General features: G+C 35.9%; 1 long non-coding RNA gene across 1 annotated transcript in view; it reads right to left on the reverse strand.

Annotated features, from left to right (window-relative positions):
• The window catches only part of LOC308653942, a 55,003-nt gene extending 44,785 nt beyond the window's left edge, over positions 1–10,218 (reverse strand). The window contains exons 1-2 of the long non-coding RNA XR_014023142.1: positions 10,153–10,218; positions 7,755–7,825 (exon numbers count right to left, since the gene is read on the reverse strand). This is a non-coding gene — a long non-coding RNA (uncharacterized lncRNA). The remainder of the gene's footprint in view (positions 1–7,754; positions 7,826–10,152) is intronic.
• Between the last annotated feature and the right edge of the window lie 1,670 nt (positions 10,219–11,888).

The following is an 11,888-nucleotide window of genomic DNA, read 5'->3' on the forward strand; positions in this document are numbered from 1 at the left end:
TGTCTTTATCTTCCAATTGATTACTACACCTTTGTTCTTTCATTCTGCTAAGAGACACAAAGCAAAGCAGTGTATACACCTATAAATTGTGGCTGTGTTAATCTGGCATCTTCTAGTGTTCTACTTTGCAGAGCTTCTTGTCCCAAATGCTGTTTCAGAGTACACCTGGTGCAGAGTTTCATGCATTTGTTAAGGAAAAAAATTAAAAAGCAGGTAAACAGATATTAAGGATTTTTCATAAGTGCTTGGTATCACAACCTTGTTAATCAAAAGGGAAAAAAATTGAGATAGTTATTTATAGAAACATCATGGAAAGAAAACTACAGAAGTCCCTTTTTGGCTACCCATAACTTAGCTGTCCGTCACTGTAGGAATTATAGTTACTTTAATTAACTGAACCAAAAATGTCTTCTAAGTGAAAATTAAATAACAGAAAGCTCTAGCAAAGTTGCCCTCACTATTGTTCCCATTTTGATTTTTGGAAACAGTGTATGATAAACTCCTCAAGGAGTCAGAGAATTCATCTATCCTTTTCCAAAACAATATCTTATATGGCAACCTGTGCAAAATAAATATAATTTTTAAATAACAGTAGATATGAGACATCTTATAATACATATTAGTCAGATGATTATGAATATAATCATGTGACAGTATCTAGGATACAGGAAGCAATCACCCATGACCTGGCAGGTGTTCAGGGCAGTGAGCAAGAAGGTGAAGAGGCCTGAGAAATAGTAAAGGAACTCAGCAATATTTAACTTTGAAAACAGAAGTTTCAGAATAAACTCAATTACTTTCCCATAAAAGAAAGCCTTTTCTAGTAAAGAATTACATTACTTCTTTGTGCCCCAAAGAAAACTCTAAATCAAAAAGTAAAAATTTGAGCTGGGGTTGTAGCTCAGTGGTAGAGAACTTGCCTAGCATGTGTGAGGCACTGGGACAATTCTCAGCACCATGTAAAAACAAATAAATAAAATAAAGGTATTGTGTTTATCTACAACTAAAAAATACTTTTTTAAAAAAAGTAAAAATTTTAGGAAGACAAGTTTTGGATAATCATGAGAGATTTCTAAAAATAAAGTTAGGAATCCTGAGTTTCCCCTGGAAATAAATGTTGATGCAAAGACTTATAACTTTGCAGCAAGTATATTTTATCTACCTTTGGAGTCCTAGTCCATGGTACAGTTCTATGATATAACTGAATAATGTATTTTATAAATATAGAGAAATTCAAGTACCTGATGGTGGTTTAGATTAAATGGTTCCTTCTGAACCTAGGAAGTGCATACTATTATATGAGGCATTACAAATTATCCAGGATTTTAGGATACCAAAAGAAGCTTGATTATGAATCACTAATTTTACGTTTCAATGTGTCATAGAGTCATAATTTTGGTTATGCTGGATTTGTAGTCCTTGCAAAAATACATCAGAAAACTGTACATCTTGTTAGGGACATTGTAGGTGGTACTATGCAATAATTAAGTATAAAATGCAAAGCAACAATTTTCAGAGGTATATATTTATACCAACAGTATTAATCCCTCTAAAGTTTTCCTTATTTAAGGCAAAAGTGAACTTAAATTTATCAAACCTTGTCACAGGCCTTGTGCTCAGAACTTTCATAGTCATTCAGAAGTATTTTCTGAATGCTTTGTTGCCAGGCCTATCTAATGTGTAAGTAATTTCACAAGGTAGGTAATAACAACTCCACTTGAAGGCAGCTATGATTTGGATGTTGGGTGTCCCCAAAAGACCATTCATAAAGGCCTGGTCCTCAGAGTGGTCATATTTGGAAGTGCCGTGGGCCTTTAAGATGTAGAGTCAAACGAGAAGCCATTAGGTCACTAGGGGTGTGCCTCAAAGAGGATTATGGGACCCCAGTATCTCTTGCTCTCTCTGCTCCAGTTCAAGATGTGACCATTTATTCCCACATGCACTCTCCCCATACTATGTCACTCCCCTAACCAGAAGGCAAACTAATGGGGTCATACAATCTCAGACTTTGAACCTCAAAAACTGTAAACCAAAGAAAAATTTTCTTTTTTAAGTTAGCTGCCTCAGATATTTTATTGCAGTTACACAAAGCTAATTTTAAAAAGGAATTATGTAATTTATCCACGTTCAGACCACCACTAAACCATATCAAGCCTTTATGCAAATTTTTTAAACAAGATACCCCTTTTTCAAGACATTTTGCTTCCCTTTGCCATATAAAATATGTCTTGATATGCTGATATTATTAAAATGAAAAATTTTACTGCCCATAAAATTGTCTCAACAAACATTCAAATTTGTAATGCCTGATATAATAGTATGTACTTTAGATGTGTTTCTTTTTGCAGTGCACAGTTTACTCAACAGTAGATGACATCCTGCAATAAGTGTGAAGCCAGACATTTTGTTCTAGTACCATTACTTCTACTCTAAATGAAAATGACCAGGAATTTCACATGAATTGCATAAACTTCTGGCAATATATGAATACTATCTCCTTTCAGCACTGTTTTCTACTCAACACACAAGTAAAAAGTGTTTATGTGGACATAAACCCACTGAATACATAGAAAGCAACTAATGCTGGATGGTATGAAGGATTTCTTAGAGAACTCATTGTCACCATCTCCCCAGCACAAGCCTTGTTTTACCTACCAAGCAAATTGGAAAATATTCTCAAGATTAGTATAAAGTAGTTGTTCAACCCAACACTCAAATCTAACCCGAACATCCAATTATTACAAAATATGATTTGAATCATATTTCATTATATTAAGGTATTTCAGATCAATATTCAGTCTAATTCTGGGTGAAAGATACAACAGAGTTTTATAAAGGTTTTGCCTTATGATAGAAGATATCCTACAGTGTGAAATGGCGTTAGCACCTAACAAAGACATCTCTGAAAGAGCAATGCCTGTGCATGTGTTGCTCTGTTTAGCCAGTCCATCCTTTTTGGATCTAAGTCTGTTGCAGGTTTTGTACTAGATGCTGAGACACAGTGAAGACCAAATCCAGACCCTTCTCTGCTCTCATTCCAGCAAAATTAATGTTAAAAAAAAAATTCTACACTAGAGATTTACGTAAATTGGGAAAGGCTCATTTGATGGAGACACGGTCTGTTCTGCACACTGTATTTCTTGGAATTAAGGCAAATAGAACTCACAATGATATAAATAAGCTTTGAAATTAACTGAAAAACCAATTGCTACCATCATACCTGACTCACAGTAAATATGTAACAGATGTGCAATGAAAAAATAAATGAACTTTCCAGCTTACAAATTAGACTTGGACTATATGCAAACAGCCACATCAATTATAAAAGAAGTTTAATGAATACAAAATGTTTTAAAATACCCAGAAGCCTAAGGCAATTTGAATTGAAGGAAGATGCTATTTAAATATAAATCTCCCCTGAATCAGATTAAGATAAGCAAATTATTTGTTATATATATTAGAGCTATTTCATGATATTTTTCAGTGTCTTTGAAGCACATTGGTTTTTCTGTTGTTACTTGGTTTTGTTTTTTCAGTTGCATGAACTATTCTTTTCTACATTTCAACTACCTATCCACCTGGCTTTGCACAGGTGATAAATTGTGAGGCAGTCTAATGATGCCATTGTTTTTCAGTCATTCAGACAGAGAAGATCTGGGCTTGAACTAGAAATTGGGGTGGACGGTGGAAAAATGCTCATTCTTTGCTCTATCTGAGCAGGGGAGCTACACATAATGAGTTTCAGTTTTTAAGGTAGATAATTTGAGACAAATGTTTACTTCTTCAACAGTTTTAAACCTCTACCCTGCACTAACCAAGGCTCCTATAAGACATTTTACTAAAATGTTAAACACCTTACTCACGTTTGCTTTTAATTCTGTTTTGGACTTTTTTTTTATTCATCTCACATTCTATTATAAACATCTTGGAGATGAGGACACAGTTGGTGCTGATTCTAATCAGCACCTGACCTAGCACCCTACACAATGAAGCCTTGACAGCATGCTTCCTGATAATCATATTAGACAGTGAGCCATCTCACATACAAAACTCAAATGTTGTCCCTTTTTAAAAATATACTTTAGGCATGTTTTATATTCAGAAAATCACAAAATATGAGAAATAAAACAGGCCTTAAAACTATTGTCAACATATTTCTTCAACCCTGTGAGCTTCCACTATACTAACTCCCACCACTACCATTTAACTGAAAATAATTCCAAGCTTTCTATATGAATCCCTGGAATTTTAGAAGGGTATAGAATAGTCTGTGACTATAACTCTATAGTATATCACATAGTACACCTCTAGAGGAGACTCACTTCTTAATGACTCAATGAAATTTTGCAATCATTTATAGTTACAGTTTTGTTAGAGAATGGTGTTGGTAGTTTGTTTGAGATCAGTGTATAATTTAAAACAATTAAATAGGAGCAACTTGGGTTGCAACAATTAAAAAGGCAAAAACAGATTCCAATAAGCTATGAAAAGAGTGGTAAATTCATTCTTCATTATTCTAAAAGAATAACTAAATTTAAGCTTCCTTTTGAAAATTGGGCCTCATTCATCTGTTCTCTGGAACTTAAGAAAAAACACAAGTTTCCACCCTGTTTTTAAAAAGCATACACACACAGATCTGATAAGGAATGGAACACACAGAAATGTAAAAAATCAACATATATTAGTAACATAAGAAAGCCATTAGAAAGCAACTTCCTCAGGTAATTACAGGGCAGAACTTTGTGTTCTTTTTTTTTAAATATCTTTATTTTGTTTGTTTATTTTTATGTGGTGCTAAAGACTGAACCCAGTGCCTTACATGTACTAGGCAGGCTCTCTGCCACTGAGTCACAGTCACAGCCCCAGAATTTTGTATTCTTATAGCTTTTTTATTAACAAAATTTCTCATTGCCCTCAAGAATATGTAAAAAACCTCAAATATCCCTAATTCTTCCTTTTCTCTATTAAAATTAAATATGTATCTGATTTGCTTAGGAGACTTAAATTCGTGCCTTTGAAGTAGAGACTTCAGACATTTTAGAAATGACACTGTTAGTGGTATGTATGGCAAAAACTAAAACTCTCAGCAGCAGTTCAGATTGCATTTATAGGTTTACCATAATGGGAATGCATTTAATTTTCTGAATATTAAAAAGCGCTTCTCTAATTGTGTCCCTCACAAAGTGTCCAAGCACAAACAAAATGCTGAAGAAGACCCTAGTTTCTAGACTGCTTTTACAGATCCTCTGTACCTTTACTCCTTAATCCCATTGGAATCTAAGAATTAGCTAGCAGTCCATGGGTGACAGAGTTCTGAAACTGGAAGCACTTAACACTAACTCCCATGCTCAAATATACACATTTGCACATAGTGAACTTCCGTCTAGGACATAGCCCCTGACACCTCTTTAAACATTGCAGAACGGACCAGTAAATCAGCTCCACAGATTTTGTGTCGCTGCTCCATTTCTAAAGCTCTAACCTATATCATAATGGTCCTGAGAAACTTGCATTCATTTTCTCCTCTTTTTGCACATTTTGCCCTCCATTTTCTCTGTGTACTCCCTGCTCTGCCTTTGTCAATTTATCTCTGAGCTACTTCAATTACCTTGGACTCTGCTAACCTCGCAAACTTAAAAATGAAACTAGATTCGTCAGAGAAAAAGGGAATCACATTCCTTTCACCCTATCAAGGAGTAGGAAAAAAACTACTTTGGAATTTACTTGATATTCGGCGTTTTAGAAAGCAATTCCTTAAATTATTCTGCTTAAACTACTTCTCCAACTTTCTCCAAAATTAAGCTAACATTGTGCTAAAATGTGCAGTTAGGAAAGCCTAAATTTCTGTAGAGTCAGTGCTTCCATGTGAACAGCAGGGGGCAATAGCGCACCGAGAAAAGCAACCAACAACCCACAATCACCACCACCCCTTTCAGCTCCCCGGCTCTGGGAAACATTGTTGAATTGCTGCACCGGGTCTGTGTGCGCCCGCCAGCGAGATGATCTCAGCTCAGATGAAATCTTTTGTTTTGTGTCCTATTTTACAATGCACGGTTCAGTTTTCTATAGGAGATGTATTTCACTATGACAGCTTGCTTAAGAAAAAGAAAGGTAAGGGGAAAAAGGGAAAAATGAAAGATAAAATGGTCCCAAATGAAACAGAAGACAAGAAAGAAGTAATCCTGCGTATAGATAGTAAAGTTTGTTCTTTCTCTCTTCCCGTCTTGTACACTGATTTTCTGAATTACAGATTAAATTAATCTTTGTTCCTCCCTCACATACACACTCATTTCATTTTTTCTGTAAAAACTTAGATTTCTTCTTTTAAAAGTTTTTTTTTTTAAATCTAAGGAGAATATATGTCTTTCCCAAACAATTACAAAAAAAAAAAAATCCGTCATTTTCTGGCCTTTAATCAACTTTCCAAGTATAATGTTTTTATGCATTCTCAACATTTAGTCAAATACATTTCATTGATTCTTGTGTTTCGACAGAAATTTTCCCTGTAAACACAGAACTTCAGATAAATAGCCAAAAGCTATAACGGTGATCTGTATCTGAAGTGTTTGGAGGTAGAATTCAAAGTACAAACTGAAACATCAAAAATTTGAAGAATATATTCACAGATAAGTGCAATGGTATGGATTTGGAAAGGTGTTTAGTAATATAACTTTTGAAGTCAGAAAATATGAAAGCACTTTGCTGTATTATTTTAGTGCATCACAGAATACAATGTCCACAAGCCTGGCCTTCTGGCCTTTCCTCCCACTATCGAAAGAGAAATTCCTAGTCACACCAGTCAGCTCCCTTCCCGTTCTTGATAACACACCGGGTATTCTTGTGCCCTGGGGCTTTTCCCCAAGTTGTTCTTTCCTCAAGAACAATCTGACCTCAGTCATCCAAATGAGTTATCCTTCATCCACTTTAAGTGTTTGTGCAAAAGTCATGTTTTCAGTGAGACCTCCCCTGATCACCTATTTAAAATGGAATTTTCCCCTTAACATATCCTATCCCTCCCTTTCTTCTTTTTCTCAATAGCACTTATCACCAGCTAATATGCCATATATTACATGTTAATATAATTTATGAGATAACAGACCAAATATAATAGCCAATAGAAGGCTCAACCCCATTATTTAAAGGGGAAAAAAACTAGGTTAATCCCAAAGGAAAACTTAACTGCTATATCAAAGACAAGACATACATAAAGCAAAAAAACAATTAAGAAATGAAATGAATGAATAAGAGAAAGAATGGACAAAGATATAACAAGAAAAAGCAAATTTAAAAGGAAAATAAATCAAAATTTTTGAAATCCAAGAAAGAAGAGTGGAGACAAAAAACCATTACTAACACACATGCACAAACCTTATAATGCTACAATTCAAATGAAAACAAAATATTTATGGAAAAGTATTCATAAAATAACATAGCAGTCACTTAGTGAAAATTATGAGATAGTCAAAAAATTGAAATATGCAAATAACAGGCTCTTAATCCAAGACAAAAAATTTATTAAAAGTGACTCCATAATTTACAAATGACTACTTCAATAAATTATATTTAATAATATTATCTATTAACAGTATGATAAGCTAGAGGTATAGTTTACAGGTAGAACACTTGCTAAGCATGCACAGGGCCCTAAATTCAATCCCTAGCAACACACACACACACACACACACACACACACACACACCATTATGATAAAACTAGCAATTTATGACTATCAAAACATGAGAAAGACTTCTCACCTTTAAATTTTGAATTTTTCTATTAAATGGAGCTTGAATCCAATGAAAATATCAACTGATATTGAGAAAATCTAGAAAAAATTAAAATGTAGCATCAGAGTCTACAAAATACAGCAAAAAACATTTTGAACAAATTTCAAAGACGTGTTTATAGAAATAAAAATTAGAGGATTAAATAAATGAATTAAATATTCCACTTGCTTTTTCCCCCCACTTTGGATTTAATTTCCTTTTAATTAAGCAAACCTAGATTTGAAAGCAGCATGAATCAAACCTAGTTACATTCAACTACACTTAGAATTTTTACTAGTAGTTGTAATATTAAGAAGAAAAGTAAATAATCATGTTAGAATCATTGGAACCACGCTTCTCAGCATAAGAGAGAAAAGGTGCAACACAAAATCAAATAAGTAAAAATCATATAGTCTTTCATTAAAACTTAAATCATATAACAAATTCTTGCTTTTTCTTTTAAAAACTACATAGTTTCTAGATCTTGTATTTAAAAGGCTGAGAAGTAACCACAAGCCATTTAGCCATGAACATCCTTAAGTGCACACAAGGTAGTCTCCAATTATTATTGTCATGAAGGCAATGAAACAGTTGATTCTAAGTCTTGAGCAATAAAGCATTGTAAATGTACAATACTACACAGGTGAAAGACATGTCACAAGGACACCATTGGGACACTTGAGGTTGTATCAAATAAGCACAAGAACTGAAGATGTCTAAAAATGAGCGATTTGAACTTCAAAGTGAGTAATTATTTAAAAGTGTAAATAGATATGCAAACAGAAAACTCCTAGAATCGATTAAAGGAGATTAAATATAGCAGCAAGATATAAAATTACATGTAAAAATCAATATGCTCATTTTTTTAGGCAATGAGCAATTACAGGGGAAAATAAAAGAGATGATCCATTTACACTAACAACACAAAAGACTTAGCAATAAATTCAGCAATGTGAAAAAATTATCGGAGAAAAACTTTATGGTTTTCCTGAAAGAGAAAATTGAGACGTGAGTAAAAGGAAAAATAAATACTGTTTTTCAATAGAAAAATGCAATATCATAAAAATTGATGCCAATTTTTAATCTAACTTGTATGTAGCTAGATTCCAAAATCAGAAAAAAATAAGCAAGAATAAAAAACACCCACAAACACACATGCACACACACAAAGAAGCAATGAGGCAGGACCAGCCTCATCAGATACTGAAATCTATGTATCATAGTCTGTATAATCAAAATAGCTTAAATTTAGCAAAAGGATAGAATAATCAATGGAAAGAACCAAAAATATGTAGGCTCAAGTACAATGTAAAAATTTACATATGTATGACAAAAAAATAGTTTATTAAATCACTGGGGGGGGAACTTTTTTTAAAAATATATTTATTTTTTCGGTGTAGATGGACACAACACAATGCCTTTATTTTTATGTGGTGCTGAGGATGGAACCAGGTCCCACCCCTACTAAGTTAGTGCTCTACCACTGAGCCACAATCCCAGCCCCATGGGGGCGGGGGAACTTTTTAAAAATGTAAGGCAGGCATTTAAAATAGAAAATAGTCCTAGGAAGACAGATAAAATTGGATATAAAATTATCTAGGTATTCTTACCACCAAAATGCATATGTGTGTATACATATATGTAAATATATATGTGATATATAATCATTGTCAATTTGATAATGAGGAACAAATCTGACATGTCCAAAGTGAAGGATATTCTGTACGAATAGGCAGACCATCTTAGATTTTTTTAAAAATGTCAATTCCAGGAAAAACAAGAAACAAACAAACAAACAAAGACTGTGGAACTGCTCTAAGTCAAGGAATCTAAAGAGATTTCACAACTAAATGTAATCTGTGTCTCAGTTTACTTAATCCCAGGCTTCTCTTTTACCAACAGTAAACAAAGACATTTTGGAGACAATTGAGGAAGTCAAAATATACGAACTCTATCCTGATTACAGTAATGTAGTAATGTCACATTTCCTAATGATGATCCTTGTACGTGAATCCGATGTTATATGGCTTATGTCGATATTGGCGATTTTGCTCCCCTCGCCACCACCACACAGGTACGTGGCAATGTGTGGGGACGTTTTGGATTGTCAGAATTGGGGAAGGAGGGGATGCTGGTGGCATTTAGTAAGTATAGCCCAAGGATGCCGCTAGACATTGTTTATTTACTACACGACATGACCCCTCCGCACGCTCTAAAAACCTTCTTGCCCCAAACGCCAACAGCCCGGTGGTTGAGAAACCCTGAGGTAGGAAACCCCTTACACTCAGGGTATACACCCTGAACTATTAGGCTGAATCACACGTAATTGTCTTTTGTATAGCTCAAACATGGGCAGGATTTAAGGGTAAAGGATTACAATGCTCACAACTCTCCAAATCTTGCAAACAGCCTTCCGCCCTCTAGCGCCCAGGGAGCGGCGCGCTCTTCCCACCCGCGGGAAGGACGATCATCAGGCCTGCGCGTGGGCGGAGCCTGCGCGGGGAGCTGGGGGGGGGCGCGTTGCAACCCTGCGCATGCGCAAGGAGTCGCGCCCCACCCTCGAAGCGTTTCACCCAAAGTTATCTATTGCCCCGCACACCGCTCGCAACCTGCCAGTGACCACGACCCACCAAGAGCGGGAAAGAATTCCCGGTGGAGGCTCCGCTGGCTTCTCCAGGAATGACAACGATGCCTTCCTGGTGGGAGACTCGGAACCCTCCGTTGCAGTCCTTTGAGAGCCGCGGTGAGCATCCTTATCCTTTTGGACAGACCAGGAAGGGCCTGGCCATCCCCACTTCCAGGCTGGACTCCTCAGAGGTGCAGTTTGACACTCTCTGAAGTGGATTCTAAGTTCCGAGTCTGCCGAGCCTGGGCAGTACCGCACGGTACAAGTGCAGCCTGGCACACTCGTTCCACACCCGGCTCCTCGCCAGCAAGCCCATTCCCAGGTAAGAATTTTAAGTACTTTAAGAAATTTTTCTGCATACCCTCTTCAATTCTAATTAAGGAGTTGACAAACTTCTGTTCCGAGCCAAATATCAAATATTTTAGGATTTGCAGATCAGGAGCTGCCTCTGTCACATATTCGTCTTCGTTAGTTTTCACAAGCTTGTAAAAATGAGAAAAAAACACTCTTAGCGTCTGGCCTTATAAACCATGAAGATGACAGTGATCAGAAGCTAGTCATGCATTGCCTGGCTCAGAGGCTGAGAACTCAGTGAGGTCCCCCACCACTGCCCACGTCTGACCTGCTCACCTTAAGGACCCAGGTTCTGTGAGGAATATGACCCCCCACACACACACCCCTTAGTTGTGCTTGGGTGTCACCCCTAGGCTTAGTTCACCATCTCTTGAATACTACACTTGCACTCTGCCTTTTCTCCTGGAGGCAGATGATGAGTTCCTGGTATTCATCAAGGCCACCAGGAACCCCCAGGCAAGCACACAAACACACACACACACACACACACACACACACACACACACACACATGCACCAGTGACAGTTACTTCTCATCTGGGAGCAAAAGCCAAAGTTCCTACATTTTGAATAAATTTGTTTAGTGGAAAACTAATTCAAGAACTCTCAGACTATGTATTTTGATAGCTTTTTTCCCCTGTGAGAAATGGGATGTGTGTCCACTGTGGTACTTTTTGGAAAATAATGAAAAGAATATAAATAAAATAAAAATTCTTTACAATCCCAATTCATATAAAATAACTTAAAACATTTATGCATTCTTTTAGTCCTTTTTAAATGCATACTAATAAGAAAGTTATAGAACAGCTAGATTTTTAAAAAATTTTAAACGAACTTTTAAGTGCAGCATAGAAAAAAGTACACAAATTGTAAATATATTTCAGTAAGCTTTCAAATTAAAACAAGCATACCCTGACAATCAGAATCCAGATCAAGATATAAACGGTTAAAAGCCCCTGCCCAGTCACAGATTTCTCCCCAAATATAGCCATTACCTTAGATACACAAGTGAGTTTTGTTATGTTCCTGAGTTTTACACGAAATTCTTGATTCAATAAGTACTCTATAGTATTTGGTTTCTTTCACTCCATGCTATATTTGAGTTTGTACATATTTCATGTAAGAAATCTTTTAAAATTTTTT

This window comes from Spermophilus citellus, assembly GCF_964194105.1.
Source record: "Spermophilus citellus genome assembly, chromosome: 7".
NCBI classification, from domain to species: Eukaryota; Metazoa; Chordata; class Mammalia; order Rodentia; family Sciuridae; genus Spermophilus; species Spermophilus citellus.